Genomic DNA, 16,387 nt, shown 5'->3' on the forward strand with positions numbered 1-16,387 from the left:
TGGCCAGCGCACTGCGCTGATCTGCAGGCAGGAGCCAGGTGCTTCTCCTGGTCTCCCATGGGGTGCAGGGCCCAAGCACTTGGGCCATCCTCCACTGCACTCCCTGGCCACAGCAGAGAGCTAGCCTGGAGGAGGGGCAACTGGGACAGAATCCGGCGCCCCGACTGGGACTCGAACCCGGTGTGCCGGCGCCGCAGGTGGAGGGTTAGCCTATTGAGTCTAGGCGCCAGCCCACAAGCTAACCTTAATAGCCTGTGTTGCTGTGTCTCCTGCCCTGTAAGTACTGTTTTCTATTAAATAAGTATAGAAAAAAGAGTGTGTAACTAACTTTAGCCATTAATATATGACACGCCTTTACAATTTTTCCTTTTTAAATTCCCTCAAAGTGTTACATTGACAGCCAAGTCAGAAAGTTGGAGTGAAGGTGTTCGGAGATTTTAGATATAAGTATTTCCATCATTCATTGTAGATTTGTGATTTTAAACACTATAAAATAGGTATAATTAATGACAGGGTAATTTTCCTGTGAAAATGGACCAAGGTGGGGGATTATTGTTTATGTGACAGTTGGCTTTAGCATTTTAAAAAGGGGGGGGCAGTGCTGGTGCTGTGGCACAGCATGTTAAAGCCTTGTTCTGCAGTGCCGGTATCCCATAGGGGCACCAGTTGGATTCCTGGCTGCTCCACTTCTGATCCAGCTCTCTGCTACGGCCTGGGAAAGCAGTGGAAGATGGCCCAAGTCCTTGGGCCCCTGCACATGTGTGGGAGACCCAAAAGAAGCTCCTGGCTCCCAACTTTGATCAGCTGAGCTCCAGCTGTTCCAGCCATTTGGAGAGTGAACCAGCAGATGGAAGACTCTCTCCCTCTCTCTCTCTATCTCTCTCTCCCCCTCTATCGCTCTCTGTAACTCTGTCTTTTAAATAAAATTAATCTTTAAAAGGGGGGGGATGTGTAGAATTACAACATTTGAAGAATAAGTGGTTTATAACTCTAGTCACATTGCTACAAAGCTAAAAAGAAGTAAAGCTGAGCCATTAAACTCATGCCAATATCTTGTCTAAGCTGTTGTCCAGCCATTCTCTTCCTCTCATTTGGGCTGATCCAATCCTAGCTGGTCTATTCTGGAATAGTTCTTGGAGGAATAACAGGAATCTGACATTTAGTAATGGATCACTTCAGTAGGGGGAAAAAAACCTACACATAAGTCAGGATTGAATCCTGGGGTCTCCGTTGGGAAATATTCATATTGCAGGATGGGCTTTGGTGTAGTAGTTAAGCTATTGCTTGGAACACCTGCTTCCCATATCAGAGTACCTGGGTTCAAGTCCCAGATCTGCTTCATATGTAGTTTCCTGCTACCGCATAACCTGCATACAGCTGGTTATGGCTCAGGTAGCTGGATTCTTACCACTCACAGGGGTTGATTTTTGGCTCCTGGTTTCAACCTGCCCCTGCCCTCGTTGCTGCAGGCATTTGGAAAACAAAACAGGGGCCGGCGCTGTGACGCAGCAGGTTAAAGCCATGGCCTGAAGTGCTGGCATCCCATATAGGCGCTGGTTCAAGTCCCAGCTGTTCCACTTCTGATCCAGCTCTCTGGGAAAGCAGGCCCAAGAAGATGGCCCAAGTGCTTGGGCCCCTGCACCCACATGGACAACCTGGAGGAAGTTCCTGGCTCCTGGCTTCACATCAGCTCATCTCCAGCTGCTGTGGTCATTTGGGGAGTGAACCAGTGGAGGCAAGACCTCTCTTTCTTTCTGTAACTCTTTCAAATAAATAAATTTTTTTAAAAACATAATGACAGGGCCGGCACCGCGGCTCACTAGGCTAATCCTCCGCCTTGCGGCGCCGGCACACCGGGTTCTAGTCCCGGTCGGGGTGCCGGATTCTGTCCCGGTTGCCCCTCTTCCAGGCCAGCTCTCTGCTGTGGCCCGGGAGTGCAGTGGAGGATGGCCCAGGTGCTTGGGCCCTGCACCCCATGGGAGACCAGGAAAAGCACCTGGCTCCTGGCTCCTGCCATCGGATCAGCGCGGTGCGCCGGCCGCGGCGGCCATTGGAGGGTGAACCAACAGCAAAGGAAGACCTTTCTCTCTGTCTCTCTCTCTCACTGTCCACTCTGCCTGTCAAAAAAAAAAAAAAAAAAAAGATAGATATTTAAAAAAAAACATAATGACAAATCTTCCTCTCTCTCTTTGCTGTTAATTTTAAAAAATTAAAAATATAAAAGAAAATGTTCATATTGCTGGAGCTATAAGCAGTTCAAAAAACTCTTCTGTGTTTTTGTTATGTATAAACCTGAAGTTATTATTTTCTCTGAAAATATAAACCACTTTAAGTTCTTAACAATTGCAGAGAAGCCCATACAATATTACAAGCATTTCTTTTTTAATACTGCTGTGACATTTTGTCATGTGCTAGATAGGTTTATAAGTCCAAATGAATGAATTATTTGCAGCTCATTCTCCAATTAATGGATAAGAATTCTGTTTGCTTCAATTTGACTATTTTTAACAACTGCATTGTAGCTAATAAAACTTTAGAATTCTACTTTAGAACCAAGTATCAGATCTATGACAAAATTATTTAAATTAGACAAAGCTATGGAAAATATTTAATTCTTTGAACAGCCACTTTGTGACACATGATCACAGGCTGCATGAACCTAGGAACTTCAACACTCCCTCAACATATTCTGTGAGGAATCCATTAACTTCCTGAGGATTTTTCTTTGTAAGTCTGTTTAATTAATTAGGTATTCTCCAAATAAATTAACCAGAAATAAAATAAGAAAAGAAACTTTTCTCACAAGGTTTTCTCTTCCTTCCTTCCTTCCTTCCTTCCTTCCTTCCTTCCTTCCTTCCTTCCTTCCTTCCTTCCTTCCTTCCTCCATTTAATGAACAAATACATATTGAGTATCTAATAAGTGTTAGACCCTAGGTATTAGCACAGCAAACCAAAGAGGATGCTTGCTTTCTCAGGGAAGACAGACTTGAATTAAACAAACACAAAAATGAAAACACGGTTACACTTTGATATGGGTGAGATGAAGGAAGAGACCAACACGGTGCCCTGAAGAGTAACAGAATAATCTATTTTAGGTTGGCCTTCAGAGAGACCTATTTGAGGAAGTGACATTTAAACCTTGTAGACAGTAAACCTGAGGAGCTGGCTTTTAGTTCAGGTTTAGATGCCTGCATTCTCTTTTGCAGTCCTGACTCTACTTCCAGCGTCAGCTACCTGCCAACGCACACTCCAGGAGGCAGTGGGATTGGCTCAGGTGGTTGGCTTTCTGCTACCCTGTTGGAAACTCAGGATGTGTTCCTTGTTCCTGGTTTCAGCCAGGCTCAGTCCTGGCTATTGCTGGCAACTGGGCAGGGAATCAGTGGATGGAAGATCTCCTTCTGTTTCAGTTATCTCTCTCTCTCTCTCTCTCTCTCTCTCTCTCTCTCATCCTATTTCTCTGCCTTCCAAATAAAAATAATAAACTAGTTAAAATAAAAAAAGAAAAAGAATGAACCTGATGCAGTTAGGGGATGAATGAGGTGGGGGTAGATACACAATGAATTTTTTTAATATAAGTTTGCAATATTGGGACTTACAAGTGGTCTTCAAAAAATTCATAGAAAATGTATATTATGAAAAAACGCTGTATGGGTTTTTAAACTTTTTTACATCCAAATAAACTTGCATTTCAATTCTATTTTCTTTTTTTTTTCTTTTTTTTTTTTTTTGACAGGCAGAGTGGACAGTGAGAGAGAGAGACAGAGAGAAAGGTCTTCCTTTGCCGTTGGTTCACCCTCCAATGGCCGCCGCTGCAGCCGGCGCACCGCGCTGATCCGATGGCAGGAGCCAGGATCCAGGTGCTTTTCCTGGTCTCCCATGGGGTGCAGGGCCCAAGCACCTGGGCCATCCTCCACTGCACTCCTGGGCCATAGCAGAGAGCTGGCCTGGAAGAGGGGCAACCGGGACAGAATCCGGCGCCCCGACCGGGACTAGAACCCGGTGTGCCGGCGCCGCAAGGTGGAGGATTAGCCTATTGAGCCACAGCGCCGGCCCAATTCTATTTTCCATGAACTTCTTGAAATATCCTCACATTTCTGCTGAAAAAAAAAAGGTACTTGTTGTTTCTCTGAAATTCAAATTTAACTGGACATACAGTATTTTATCTGGCAATCCCAGGTGGGCACCTGCGCCAGAACATCTGGGAAGGCCCTGAGGTGGGCTGGAGCCCAGCACGTGGGAGGGGTGCATGATAGATGAAGGACGTGGGGAGGGGAGTTTGCAGGCCAGGAGCCCGAGACTCCTGCAGGGCTTGTCTGTGTCATTTGCTCATGCTTTTTGGATTTGGCCTAGAGCGAAGTTTTGCAGCACACTGGTCAGAGGCTAATTTCAATTTAATAGGATACCTTTCAATTAAATAAAACCCTGAGAAATGTTCTAAGCAAGTATAGGAACTGTAAACTCCAGCAAGATGTGCTAATTTTCTTGAAAGACAAGTAAGTAAGGCGTTAGTGGTTCCAACATTTGTATGTCTACATGCAGTTTCGTCTTTCCACTTGGCTAGTTGATGTTGAATTGTCATACTGGGTTACAGTATATGAAGTCCCGAAAAATGCTGCTATGGATTGAATTTTTGTGTCCCCTCAAAAATTCATATGGTAAACATAATTCCTCACGGTTATTGTATTTGCAGCAGGCAGACACCCAAGACAGACAGTCTCTCTCCCCTCCACGTGAGGCTATTGCAAGATGGCCACCTGTGGCCCAGGAAACACGCACTCCCCAGGCACCAGATCCCCACATATCACAGGGCCAGCCCCTTGGTCTCAGACTTCTCCACCTGCAGAGCCATGAGAAACACATTTGTGCTGTTTGAGCCTCACAGTCAGTGATATTCCATTATTGAAGCCCTGATAGACTGAGACAGACACTGTCCCTGGAAGGCAATTGTTCTGGCAGGGCGAACCACCTTGCACAGGCACCGACTCAAGTCTCGCCTGTTGGAAGGGTGTCCACCCCAGCAGCCTCAGGCAGTCTCACGTAAACCTCTCTGAGTAGCACATGTAATTTAGCCTTTTTAGATCTTTGAATCCAGTAAACATAGTAGCTTCTCTTTGATAATTTTCTACTTGGTGTTAGAAAGTATAGAATTATATACGCTTTCTATCTCACCCTTTACTTCCCAAAACACATGTAAGTGTCAACGTTTTTTCATGATATTTAGCTGATAAGCTTTCTGTTTAACACAGTTAAATAATAACTTTCACTCTAATCCCAGAACAATCTAGGAAACAACAGGAAAAAAACGAAACTATTTTCTGCTACACCCTAACAGAATAGAAGGAGCTCAAAGCTGCCACAAAGCCTCTTCACTTGTTGTCTGCATGCATGTATCCTGCATTAACCATTCGTTCAATATTTACAACGCTCCTACTATGTGCACACGAAGACTTTTCTAGCGCTTTCAAACAAAAAACCATGTAGAGATCACCAGATGTACCGAGTAACTCACACACAGAGAGTCTGTAAGTTATAAGTCCAGTATAGGGACACATTCTAGGGGGTACTGACTAAATTACATTTAGGAACAAAGATGAAATGAAACTGAAAATTCAAAGAATTCCTGGAGAGTGGACTTGGAATCATTGCAAACCAAGGCTAACAAATTTCATTTCTGCTTAGGATCATCAAGTGCCTCTCTCCAAGTACATTTAGGCTGGTGATCTCAAAACTACTCTCAACCAGCACCAACCAAACAGCAACAGAAGCACACAAAGTAGCTCGCAGAAGAAAATGCACACTCCATATGCTGTTGGGCAGCTGTGTGTTCCTTTCCTAGAAACTCGGAAGCAGAGCACCACACACCACACCGAGTGGCTTATCATGGCAACGTGTCATCAGGTAGCTTGGGAGGCTGCGAGTCTGAAATTCAGCAGTCAGCAGAGGCTGTGCCTTCTGTGTGCTGCGAGAAGGAATCCATTCATGACTCTTGCCCAGCTTCTCCTGGGAGTCTCTGCTCTTCCAATCTCCACCTTCACATGGGGTTCTGCCTGTGCCCCTTTGCACACTCTTGGTTGTTTGCATGCTTCGGGGACCAAATGTCCCCTTCCCCCCATTTTCTTTTGGGTGCAGTCATAGAGAACCAGATCCCATTTTTATGACTTCATATTGACTCCATCATCTGCAATGACCATATTTCCAAACAAGATCACATTCATGGGTACTAGGAGTTAGGATTTCCACATCTGTTGGGGGCCACAATTCAGTGCAGACCTTGGGAGACAGTGGTAATGGTTCAAGTAGCTGAGTTCCTGCCACCCAGGTAAAAGACCTAGATTGAGTTCCCAGTTCCCAGCCCAGTCCTGGCCATTGCAGGCATTTGAGGAGTGAACTAGCAGATGGGAGCTCCTGTCTGTCTGTAGGTCTCTCTCTCTCTCTCTTCCTGTGCGTGTGTTTGTGTACCTCTCAAAAAATAAAGGAGAGAGAGCAAGCACATAACACAGTGGTTAAATGCTACTTGAGATACCCATATCCAATGTCAGAATGTCTGGATTCCAGTCCTGGCTCCTCTCCTGATTGTGGCTTCCTACTAATGCACACCATGGGATGCAGCACAGGATGCTTCAAGTACTTGAGTCCTTGCCACCCACATGGAAGATTGAGTTCCTGGTTCCTGGTTTTGCTTGGCCCAGCCTGAACTGCTGAGGGCCTTTGAAGAGAGAACCAGTAGATAGGAGGTCTATATGTCTGTCTCACTCTTAGTCTCTCTCTGTATCTTTCAATATTGCAAAGAAAGAAACAAAAACTACTAGTAAACTCTGATTGTGACAAATCAAAATTCTTTATAAAGACAAACTGTGAAAGAAGGCATGAGATTGTAGGACACAGGCTGTGGCTTCCAGTCATGTTTTTCCCAGATAGATGATGACTTTGGGTAGATAATTGGATTTTTTTCCATATTCATCTTTTTTTTTAACTTTTATTTAATGAATATAAATTTCCAAAGTACAGCTTATGGATTACAATGGTCCCCCCCCATAACTTCCCTCCCACCCGCAACCCTCCCCTTTCCCGCTCCCTCTCCCCTTCCATTCACATCAAGATTCATTTTCAGATAATTGGATTTTTTAAAAAAGATTTATTTACTTGAAATACAGATTTACAGAGAGAGGTAGAGACAGAGAGAGAGGATTAATTGGCTTTTCTTAGTCTTGGTATTCTCATGAGGGAGTTGGACAATGATCCCTACATTCCTTCCCAGACCTATGCGTCAGTTGCCAGTGAACATTGCAAGACATGCTGTGATATGCCCATGCATTCCCAAGAAAGGGGAAGAAACAGCTCTTTCTAATATTCCCAGGAAGTTCTTCAGGCCCAAATGCACACACCTGCACACTGTGTGTGCGAAGTACCAGCCAAGAAATATGACTTTGTCTCAGTGATTCTGTAAGGTTGTGGAGATATCAATACACCAACAAGAAACGGAAGAAGTAAGAGCAGTCCAGACTAGGCAGCACATCTTGTACACCCCTTTTCTCTGAATAACTTCCTCTCCACTCACTCAAAATCTAGGGAGTCACTGTGCACAGTGCAACAAGGGAATTAGGATCTAAGGCCTTTGCCTTTGAGGAATTCATTGGCCAATCAGACGATTCACCAAAGACGTATGTGAACTACACAATAGCTGAATGCATTGAGAAATATCCACCTAAGTACAGAGGAAGAGCCGCTCCAAATAGAGTCACCAGGCTTGAGTACACCAGCCAATTTTACCAAGATAATTCCAAAATGCTGAATGGCTAGGTTAAGAGACTGACTTTTGTCTTTTCTTCTCTTTCTTTTTTTTTAATTAATTGGCTGTGTATTGTTTTTAAAAAAAGGATTCATTTATTTACTTGAAAGGTGGAACATCAAAGAGGCGAGAAACAGAGAGCTCATCCATCTGCTGCTTCACTCCTCAAATGCCTCCAACAGCCAGGTCTGAGCCAGGCTGAAGACAGATGCAAGAACTCCATCATAGTCCTCTGCGAGGTGTCGGGGAACTGAGTACTTGGGCCATTTTTTGCTGCTTTCCCAGGTGCATTAATAGGGAGTTGAATTTGAAGTGGAGCAGCTAGGACTTAGCTGGTACTTCCATATAGGATGCCAGCCTTGCAAATGACAGCCTAACCCACTGCATCACAATACCAGCCCCTACTTCTGTCTTTTCAAAGCAAAGATCCTACCAAGAGTTTCACAAAACATACATGTTTTTGTTGTCGCTTTTAAAAAATATTTATTTGCTTGAAAGGCAGGGTGACAGAGAGGGAGAGAGATCTTCTATCCACTGGTTCACTCCTCAAATGGCCGCAACAGCCTGAGGTGGGCCAGACCCAAGTCAGAAGCCTGGAACTGCATCCTGATCTCCCACGTGGGTGCCAGGAGCCCAAATACTTGGGCTGTCTTCTGTTGCTTTCCCAGCAGCATTAGTAGTAAAGCAGCCGAGACTCAAACCAGCACTACCATGTTGGATGCAGGTATCCCAAGCTGTGACATAATCCACTTTACCACAATGATCACCACATGTGTGTTTTCTTGTGAATGTGAATACATAAAGGGCAGTCGAACTACTTCTTCAACATGTTTTCATAAAGATTCCAGCTAATAAATAGAGAACGGAAAGTGTCTCAAGAACATCAGAAACGTATCTCACATCTGTCTCCATTTTGAATCGTTAGATGTAACCTCAAAATAGACAGGATCCAGCTGGACCCTTGGACACCTACAGGTGAAGACTTGCCAAGAGGGTGTCCTTTGCAGGCCAGGGCTGGGGTTGCTGTAAACTGCTTGAGAAAACTGTCTTTCCACCACCGTGAGGAAGGGTCCATCAGGCTTCTGATGATAACTGCTCCAGAGGAGTGGGAGAGAAGGTGAGTTGGGTTTGGCCAACTTATTTGCATATGCAAGAAGTTGTGTAAGGTCTTCTCTCCTTCTGGCAAAGTCAATTGGAAGAAAAGGTCCTTTGGGGCCCTCCCATCGGAGAGGTGGTTGTTGCCATTTCTCTATCCAGCACCACCCTTGGAGGGGCTTCTTCTTCCACAATGGTCATTAAGCTTCCAGCATTCCCTGGGAGGACGTGGTTCTTCTCTGCTCTCTTGGGTCCAAACATGAACAAAGATTTTCCTCTGAGCACAAGTTGACAGCTTGTTGAATTGACAGCTTGTTGACAAGTTGAATAGGAAGGTTGCAGTGTTCCACCTCATGTCATTGCTCAAATCAGAGGGACTGATATTGTCAAATGTCTCCTATCATGCCATGTCTTTTCTGGCATGTGGCACATTGCAGAAATCAAAGTGTTTAGCATACATGTATTGCTATAGAGGGCTATGCCAGAGTATTGTGTGGGGACAAGAGCTGCAGAGGGTACACATTGCAGTTTCTTCCTCCTTGAAAATTTTTATCAAGTGCTCAGGAATGCTGTGTTGTGTGTGCTTTTGGATTTGCAATGGGGTTTTAAGATTAATGACCCAAACTGGAACATATCAATATACAGAGGAGTCCTTTAGAAATCTCTACAAATATCAATCTCCAGAACAAGGTGGTGATGAGCTTTTTTTTCCCTCTCCTCATAGACTCATTTCAGATCCAAGTGTATGCCAGTCCCCACCTATCTCAGCAATACAGCTTTGTACAGTAAAGACAGTCTCTGATTACAGGTGCACCATGGGATGTTTCATGCATAGAGACCTTGGTACATTAGGTGTTGCTTTGCAGGGGGAAAAATGTGTCCAACAGATCAGGTATAACAGTGGATATAAAGAAATTTGGGGTTTATCATGCCCCTTTATGGTCTATGCAGTCAAAGACAAAGGGAGTCCTTTGGGCTAGAAAGTCAAATGGGTTGTTATTTTTTTGGCTGTGCCTCAACCCTTGGAGGGTCCCCTTTATCTTTCTCCTGACATTGTCTGTGACCTACAGGCTCCCATCCACAATGGAGACTTCAAATAGGTTGGGAGGAGAATTAAGGGCTTATCAGACATCTGGTGATGGCAACTCGGGCTTAGGCAGCCACGTTACAGGATCTCCATTTTACAACATCAAAACATTCATTTTGTGCAGTTTGAAACGTGACTTCCAAAGATGACCCTAATCTTAGGGGAGTAGATAGTGAATTTCAGCAGACAGCCTGTTTTTGCTTCCCTGTGAGGAATTAAAGTAGATATGCTAAAAGGTTGTACCTCTTTCAAAGCCGATTCTCCCTGTGAGAAAGTGTTAAACCGCAGTCGGTGATGGAAATGGCTGATAAGGCGTCTAGCCGGTGCCACCGCCTCCGTGGGTGGCTGCTCTTTTGACATATCTGAATTCGGAGTGAGGGGTTGTTTGTAACCAAGGCTTACATACAAAATGTACATGGTCAGAGAGGTTTGTGATACAACAAACACCCTTATCATCACCAGAATCTTTACAACGGCGTGGATGACTTTCTAATTGTGCCTTAATATAGTTAATTATGGCAACTCTTTCCATTTTTCAGGATGATGAATTAATATTACAGATCATTAACGTTCCTAAATTGGCATAATGATACAGTAGATTTAACGTCCCAGCTACGTTAAGACCTGCTTTATAATTTGACTCTTTTGTTATTTGCCTTCAATAGGAAGAGCACGCACGATGCTTGCCTCTCAGAGCAGGCATCATGTAGCTACTTGCACTATTTTCCTTCATAAATTATTGATATAGAAAATCCCAAATGGAAGACTTCTTCATCTTCAGCCTCTACATGAAGCCAACGTTTTCTTTCTAATATCCACTTCATCAGTAATAAAAGTTAGAAAGCTCTGGCTCTTGAGCCGGGTTTTATAATTAGACAAGGCTGTATTTTACATCTGCAAAATACTCATGCTTAGTGGGGAAAAAATGAGAAGCACGATATGTTCCATTCTGTTGCAATGGTTATACCATTTTAATCTCTTAAGTTCAATATATATCCTCTAGCAGGCTATACTTCTAGGATTTCATTTTTAGATCCTTAAGGCTGCATATATCTGTCAAACAGACATAATGAATTTAAAGTGCTAATGCCTAGAAGACCAGAAAAACATTGAAATATATCCTTGGTTGATTAAATTACCACCTCCAGCTACTTCACATCCTTATGTCCAAATAGATTTTCTTTTTACTTACCAAGTGCCGGATCTGGAAGATGTGGAAGATGTAATTTTATGGTAAAAACATGCACATGTCTTTAGACAAGAGCATTTTATTTAAGCATCTTTTTAAAGTCTGTACAGCACTGCTGTGATAGGACTTGCAATTTGATAGCAGGTCCTTTCAATTATGCTCAACCTGCAGGTTAACCCTAGGATCTAACCAGTGGCTTTCAAGTGTGCTCTTAGAACAGAATTTATGTTAAAAATCTAGAGTGCTAATAATCAAATGTTCATCATACCAATGTTGAAAATACGTTAACTTGTTTTACAACAGAATGAAAAGGCAATGGTGACTCCTAATCTTCACGATGGAAGTTGTTTCTCTGGGCACTGATTGGATTGACAGATTGACAACTCAAGGCAGAAAAAATAAAAAGGTCTCAGGGACATTCCTTGTTCCAAAGAGGGGTGGCTCAGTTAGTTAGCTAACTGGGCTGGCTTCTCGGCCTTTTGGCTAAGATCAAGGGTAGTTATCTAACAACTGGGAAAGCCTGGAGAAAAAGCATATTCCTGCCTGTGAAAGTGGCAGGCACCGATTCTAGAAATAAAATTGAGATGGACACAAGTGGGGAGAAAATATTGCTTCTTCCAGTCAGTTTTTACTTCTGGAATTTCAGGACGAACCAAAGCTGGAAGATAGTCATCTCTTTCCACATGTCTGTGTTCACCCACCAACACTGCTTTGAGTAACTCCACACAGCTATATCCACTGATCACAGTCAAGTCCACACACACACAAACACATGCGTACACACTCAAGGCCACACTCCTAAAACTCAAAGACGCACACAGTTCACTAACCACCCTCTCACGCTATTTAACAGGCAAAGAGCAGCAAACGTGGTAACCGTGTATGGAGCTCCTCTCCACCGGCAGGTGGCTGGTGATGAACATCACCTAGGTGGCACCCTTCCCGGCAGCGGGAGACCCGATTCAGACCCAGGACTATGTTCACCGTCCATACTGGTCCAGCCCTGACTAAGGGTGTCAGAGACTGGTTCTGTCCTTCAAGGTAAGTCTCCAGAACTCACAGTACCAACAGGCTCTCTCTGCAATGACAGTTAGAACCAGCGGTTAGACATCAAGGTGCTATGCTGCCCGGGGTGAAACTAAAGACCAGGATGCACGTGAAATAAAATGACAAGTATCAGAGGACGCAGGAGCAGGAACTGAAGGCAAGAGAGCAGATTTGTAGTGCTTTGAAATGAAACATTCTAATCCCTCCGACAATCCTGTTGTCTGGAAGCTACAGCGCTAGGAGTACAACACAGAAAAAAAGATACATTGTGGGATAAACAGCTTCTTCTAAGGTGAAACTGAATGGCCAAAATAGATGAATAAGGAGGCACAATGGAGAGAAAAAAGAAATGAGTCAGTGGCAATGCAAGAAAAAGGCAAAAGTGAACAGAGGACAGAAAGGCAGAAAAGAAAAAAAATGTAAATGAGTGAGACAAAAAATCCAAAAGACGAAAAAGAAAAAGAGAACAAGAGGGGGAAAGAAGTAATATTTTCCTTGATAAAAATGCACAAAAGGGAAGATGAACTTTGTTCTTTTTCTCTTTCTACTCTCCTCTCTTTTTCTGCTTTTCGCCTCGCAGCACGCCAGCCTAAGCCAAGAGCTGTAATGTCATTAAATTGCAAATGCTTTTTCATTTCCGACACACACTGTTTACTTATCTGGCAAAAACATATGTTGGAAGGAATCCGTTAAATTCTGCCCATTGCCTTGGGTAAAAGTGCAGTGGAAACGGACCCACCGAGCGCTCTCTTTCTTCTTCTTTAGCACTCCCCTTATCTACAAGACGGCTTCGCAGAAAACCGGCCAGTTCAATGAAAAATGGAGATACAGCAGCAGATTAGGGAAGAACACTGAGCACAAAATTCCTGGAGAGAGGGTCACTCCATTGCAAATGATTTCACTCCTCCAGATCTGCATAAATTACTATTTTTAAGGCATCTCCAAAGTCTGTATATTTTTCTCACTCTGTCAAACATTTAATTTCACGCCCCGTGTTCTGAATATGCTAAAATGCATATCTCTGATGCACCTTTAAGCCAGAAAAACGAATGCAAAATTGAAGATAAAATGATGTGATTTGCACTACAAGCCTATTACTTGAGGTATTTACATATAGTTTACCTCTGCAGTTCTGAGGATGATTTATTAAAAAAAATCTGGATTAAGCTCATATAAATATGTATAAATCTTTGTTTAGAAAATAGATTTTGCAGCTGTTGTGTCAAAAAAGTTCTTTAAGATTCTGTGAAGAATTTTCCTTTTAGTATGCTTTAAGAGGGAGAAAATGGGGGACAGAATGTGACATTCTCCTTGGCAGGGGTTGGGGGGAGCCTCTTCCACCGCCCGCCAGTTATCAAGACTCCTTTTATTACCTTTCCCTGCCCAAAGCAGCCGGCCCCTCCTCGCTCTTTTATTACACTTATTTAATTTTCTTTTTTTTTTTTCCTTTCCTTTTTGCTTGGGCCCAAATAATAGTGCCTGGGATTACAAAGCTTAAATTAAATATCAATGTTTAATGACTGAAACAATCGTGAGCCTCTTGGACAGGCCCTCTCCAGCCCCCCACTCCCACCCCACCCTGGGGACCCTTCTCTCCCCTTTTCCAAACACAGTCTCTTCTTCCTCTGCCTTCTACATGGGGACGCGTTGACAGCAAGCCTTGGCCGGGCTGCCCAGGGAGCCGGTTTCTAGTCACTGATTTGAAAATGATCATTAACATGCTACAAGCAAGATGTCTTGTCCTCTGGAGAAGCAGTTGTAGGGATACTGGTGTTGTGCTCACACAATTCCCCCACATGTGTATTTCAGCCCTGTCTCTCTCTCTCTCTCTTTTTAATCTAGAGTTTTATTTCTTTGTCTGCAAAAAAGACTTCATTTAGCGAGGCCTCTCACGGCCCCTCTCTAATCATGGCAAGGGAATTCCTCTTTGCCATTTTCTTGTTAGACTTTGGGTTTAGGAGCACTTAGATAACAAGTTGACTAATTCAAGACTGAACACACGCTGGACTCTGCAAATACACCGCCCGTTCCACGACAAGGGCAGGGCCGGGCTTCTGGGCTGCACCTGCCGGGATGCTGTGGGAACAGCTGCTTCTGGAAGCAGGTAGTGGGAACAGCCGCGACTTCAAAGCCCGCATTAATCCTTTCGCAATTAAAACAAGAAAGGGATGTTTACAGGCATTTGATCGCTTTAGGTGGAGATAGGAGTTTGCTTACAAAGATTGAATTCCTGTTCTGCTGCGCTGCGCCTACTTCAAGTTGACTAATGGCAATTTAAAATAATGAAACCGCAGTCATTTTCAAAAGTTAAGAGCCATTCTTTTTGCACAAAATGGCTTAACAATCCCCCCTAGTGGTCTGATTCCTGTTACTGTGGTTTATGAGCGCTCCTCTCCCAAGCTGCCTGCTTCGTTTGTTTTCGGTTAGTTGCAAAGCAAAAGTCAGGCCATTAGGAATTGGGCTGGGCTTTCACTGAATTCCTCCTTGCCTGCTCTTAGTCAGCAGCTATTGCTCGTGAAGTGATGGGACGAAAACCTACCATAGAAACAGCTCATATCTCAGGGTTTTCTTTAACTGACGAATGAACTCAGGATTCTAGCGTTGGCACTCTCCCCACTGAAGGCATTTGAGTAGATGCGGGGTGTGACATGCTCCATCTCGCCAATATTTCCAGCATTGGTTTGGGTTTCCGAATGGAAAAAGAGTAGATCGTAGACATCTCTATGCCTGGGGCAGGCATTGGGGTGCAGCAGCTGAGCTGAGGCTCACAGCGCCCGCGTCCCCTAGCAGAGTGTCTAAGTTCAGTTCTCCCACTTTTGTTCCACTTTCCTTCTAATGTGGACCTGGGAGGCAGTAGGTGATAGCGCAAGCACTCGGGGCCCTGCCACCATGTGGGAGACCCAGATGTAGTTCCAGGTTCCTGGCTGCATGGCTGTTGCAGGCATTTTGAGCCTGAACCCTCAGATGGGAGATCACTCTGTCCTCCTCTATCTCTTGGACTCTACCTTTCAGATAAAAAGAAATAAATAAATAACATTTTAAAATGTTTGTGCCCTTTTTTTCCCCTGGAAAGTTTGACCCTAAAATTGGATTACTTCAATCCTTTAGAATAGAATTACTTTTAAATGATTGGAAAATTCTGCATCTTTTCCAAGTGTCACTACTAAGAAAATGCCTGGGGCCGGCGCAGAGGCTCACTAGGCTAATCCTCCGCCTTGCGGCGCCGGCACACCGGGTTCTAGTCCCGGTCGGGGTGCCGGATTCTGTCCTGGTTGCCCCTCTTCCAGGCCAGCTCTCTGCTGTGGCCAGGGAGTACAGTGGAGGATGGCCCAGGTGCTTGGGCCCTGCACCCCATGGGAGACCAGGAAAAGCACCTGGCTCCTGCCTTCAGATCAGCGCGGTGTGCCGGCCGCAGCGCGCTGGCCGCGGCGGCCATTGGAGGGTGAACCAACGGCAAAGGAACACCTTTCTCTCTCTGTCTCTCTCTCTCACTGTCCACTCTGCCTGTCAAAAAAAGAGAAAATGCCTGGTCATTGATGCCATTCCAGTGTTTAAACCTGCTCAGAAAGGATGGGAAATCCTGTTTCCATCCAGGTTTGTAGATGAGATGAACTGTCCAAAATTCCCTCTGCTTCCTTCTGGGGCCAAATCTCCCCACCAAGAGGACTGTAAGGGAGCTGAAGCCACCCCATTATTTCCTTTTGGGAACATGGAAACTACGAGAGCTCCTGTTCACCTAGAAGCTGGCTTCGTTTCCCTTGACTGTGTTTCCAGTCCCATCCCTCTTCTGAAGTCTATAGAAATGGGATCTAATGTTTATCATGGAGGAGACCACACAGCTTTGCTCCCTTAATAGTTCATCTGGGGACAATCTCAAGATTTCTTAAAATCCTGCAACACAGAGAAGAAGAATGTTAGCTAGTTACTAAATGTGCATCAATGAAAAGACCGCACAAAGTAATTCCAAAACCCTAAACTCCAACGCACTACAATGATAAAGAAAGAAACATATAAACATGAATCCATTGCCAATCTTTTGCTCTCCAGTCTTGAAAGTTTGCAGACTTTCAAGTCCAATTTTTTCCCAAACATTTAGGCTATTCCTTTTAAAATCACTTGGACTTGGCTTTATTTCTCTCCTTATAGTTTCTGCAATCTCCACTCTGGTCCACGAAATCAT

Source organism: Oryctolagus cuniculus, chromosome 9 (genome assembly GCF_051225735.1).
Source record: "Oryctolagus cuniculus isolate XC-2025 breed Fujian yellow rabbit chromosome 9, ASM5122573v1, whole genome shotgun sequence".
Lineage (NCBI taxonomy): Eukaryota > Metazoa > Chordata > Mammalia > Lagomorpha > Leporidae > Oryctolagus > Oryctolagus cuniculus.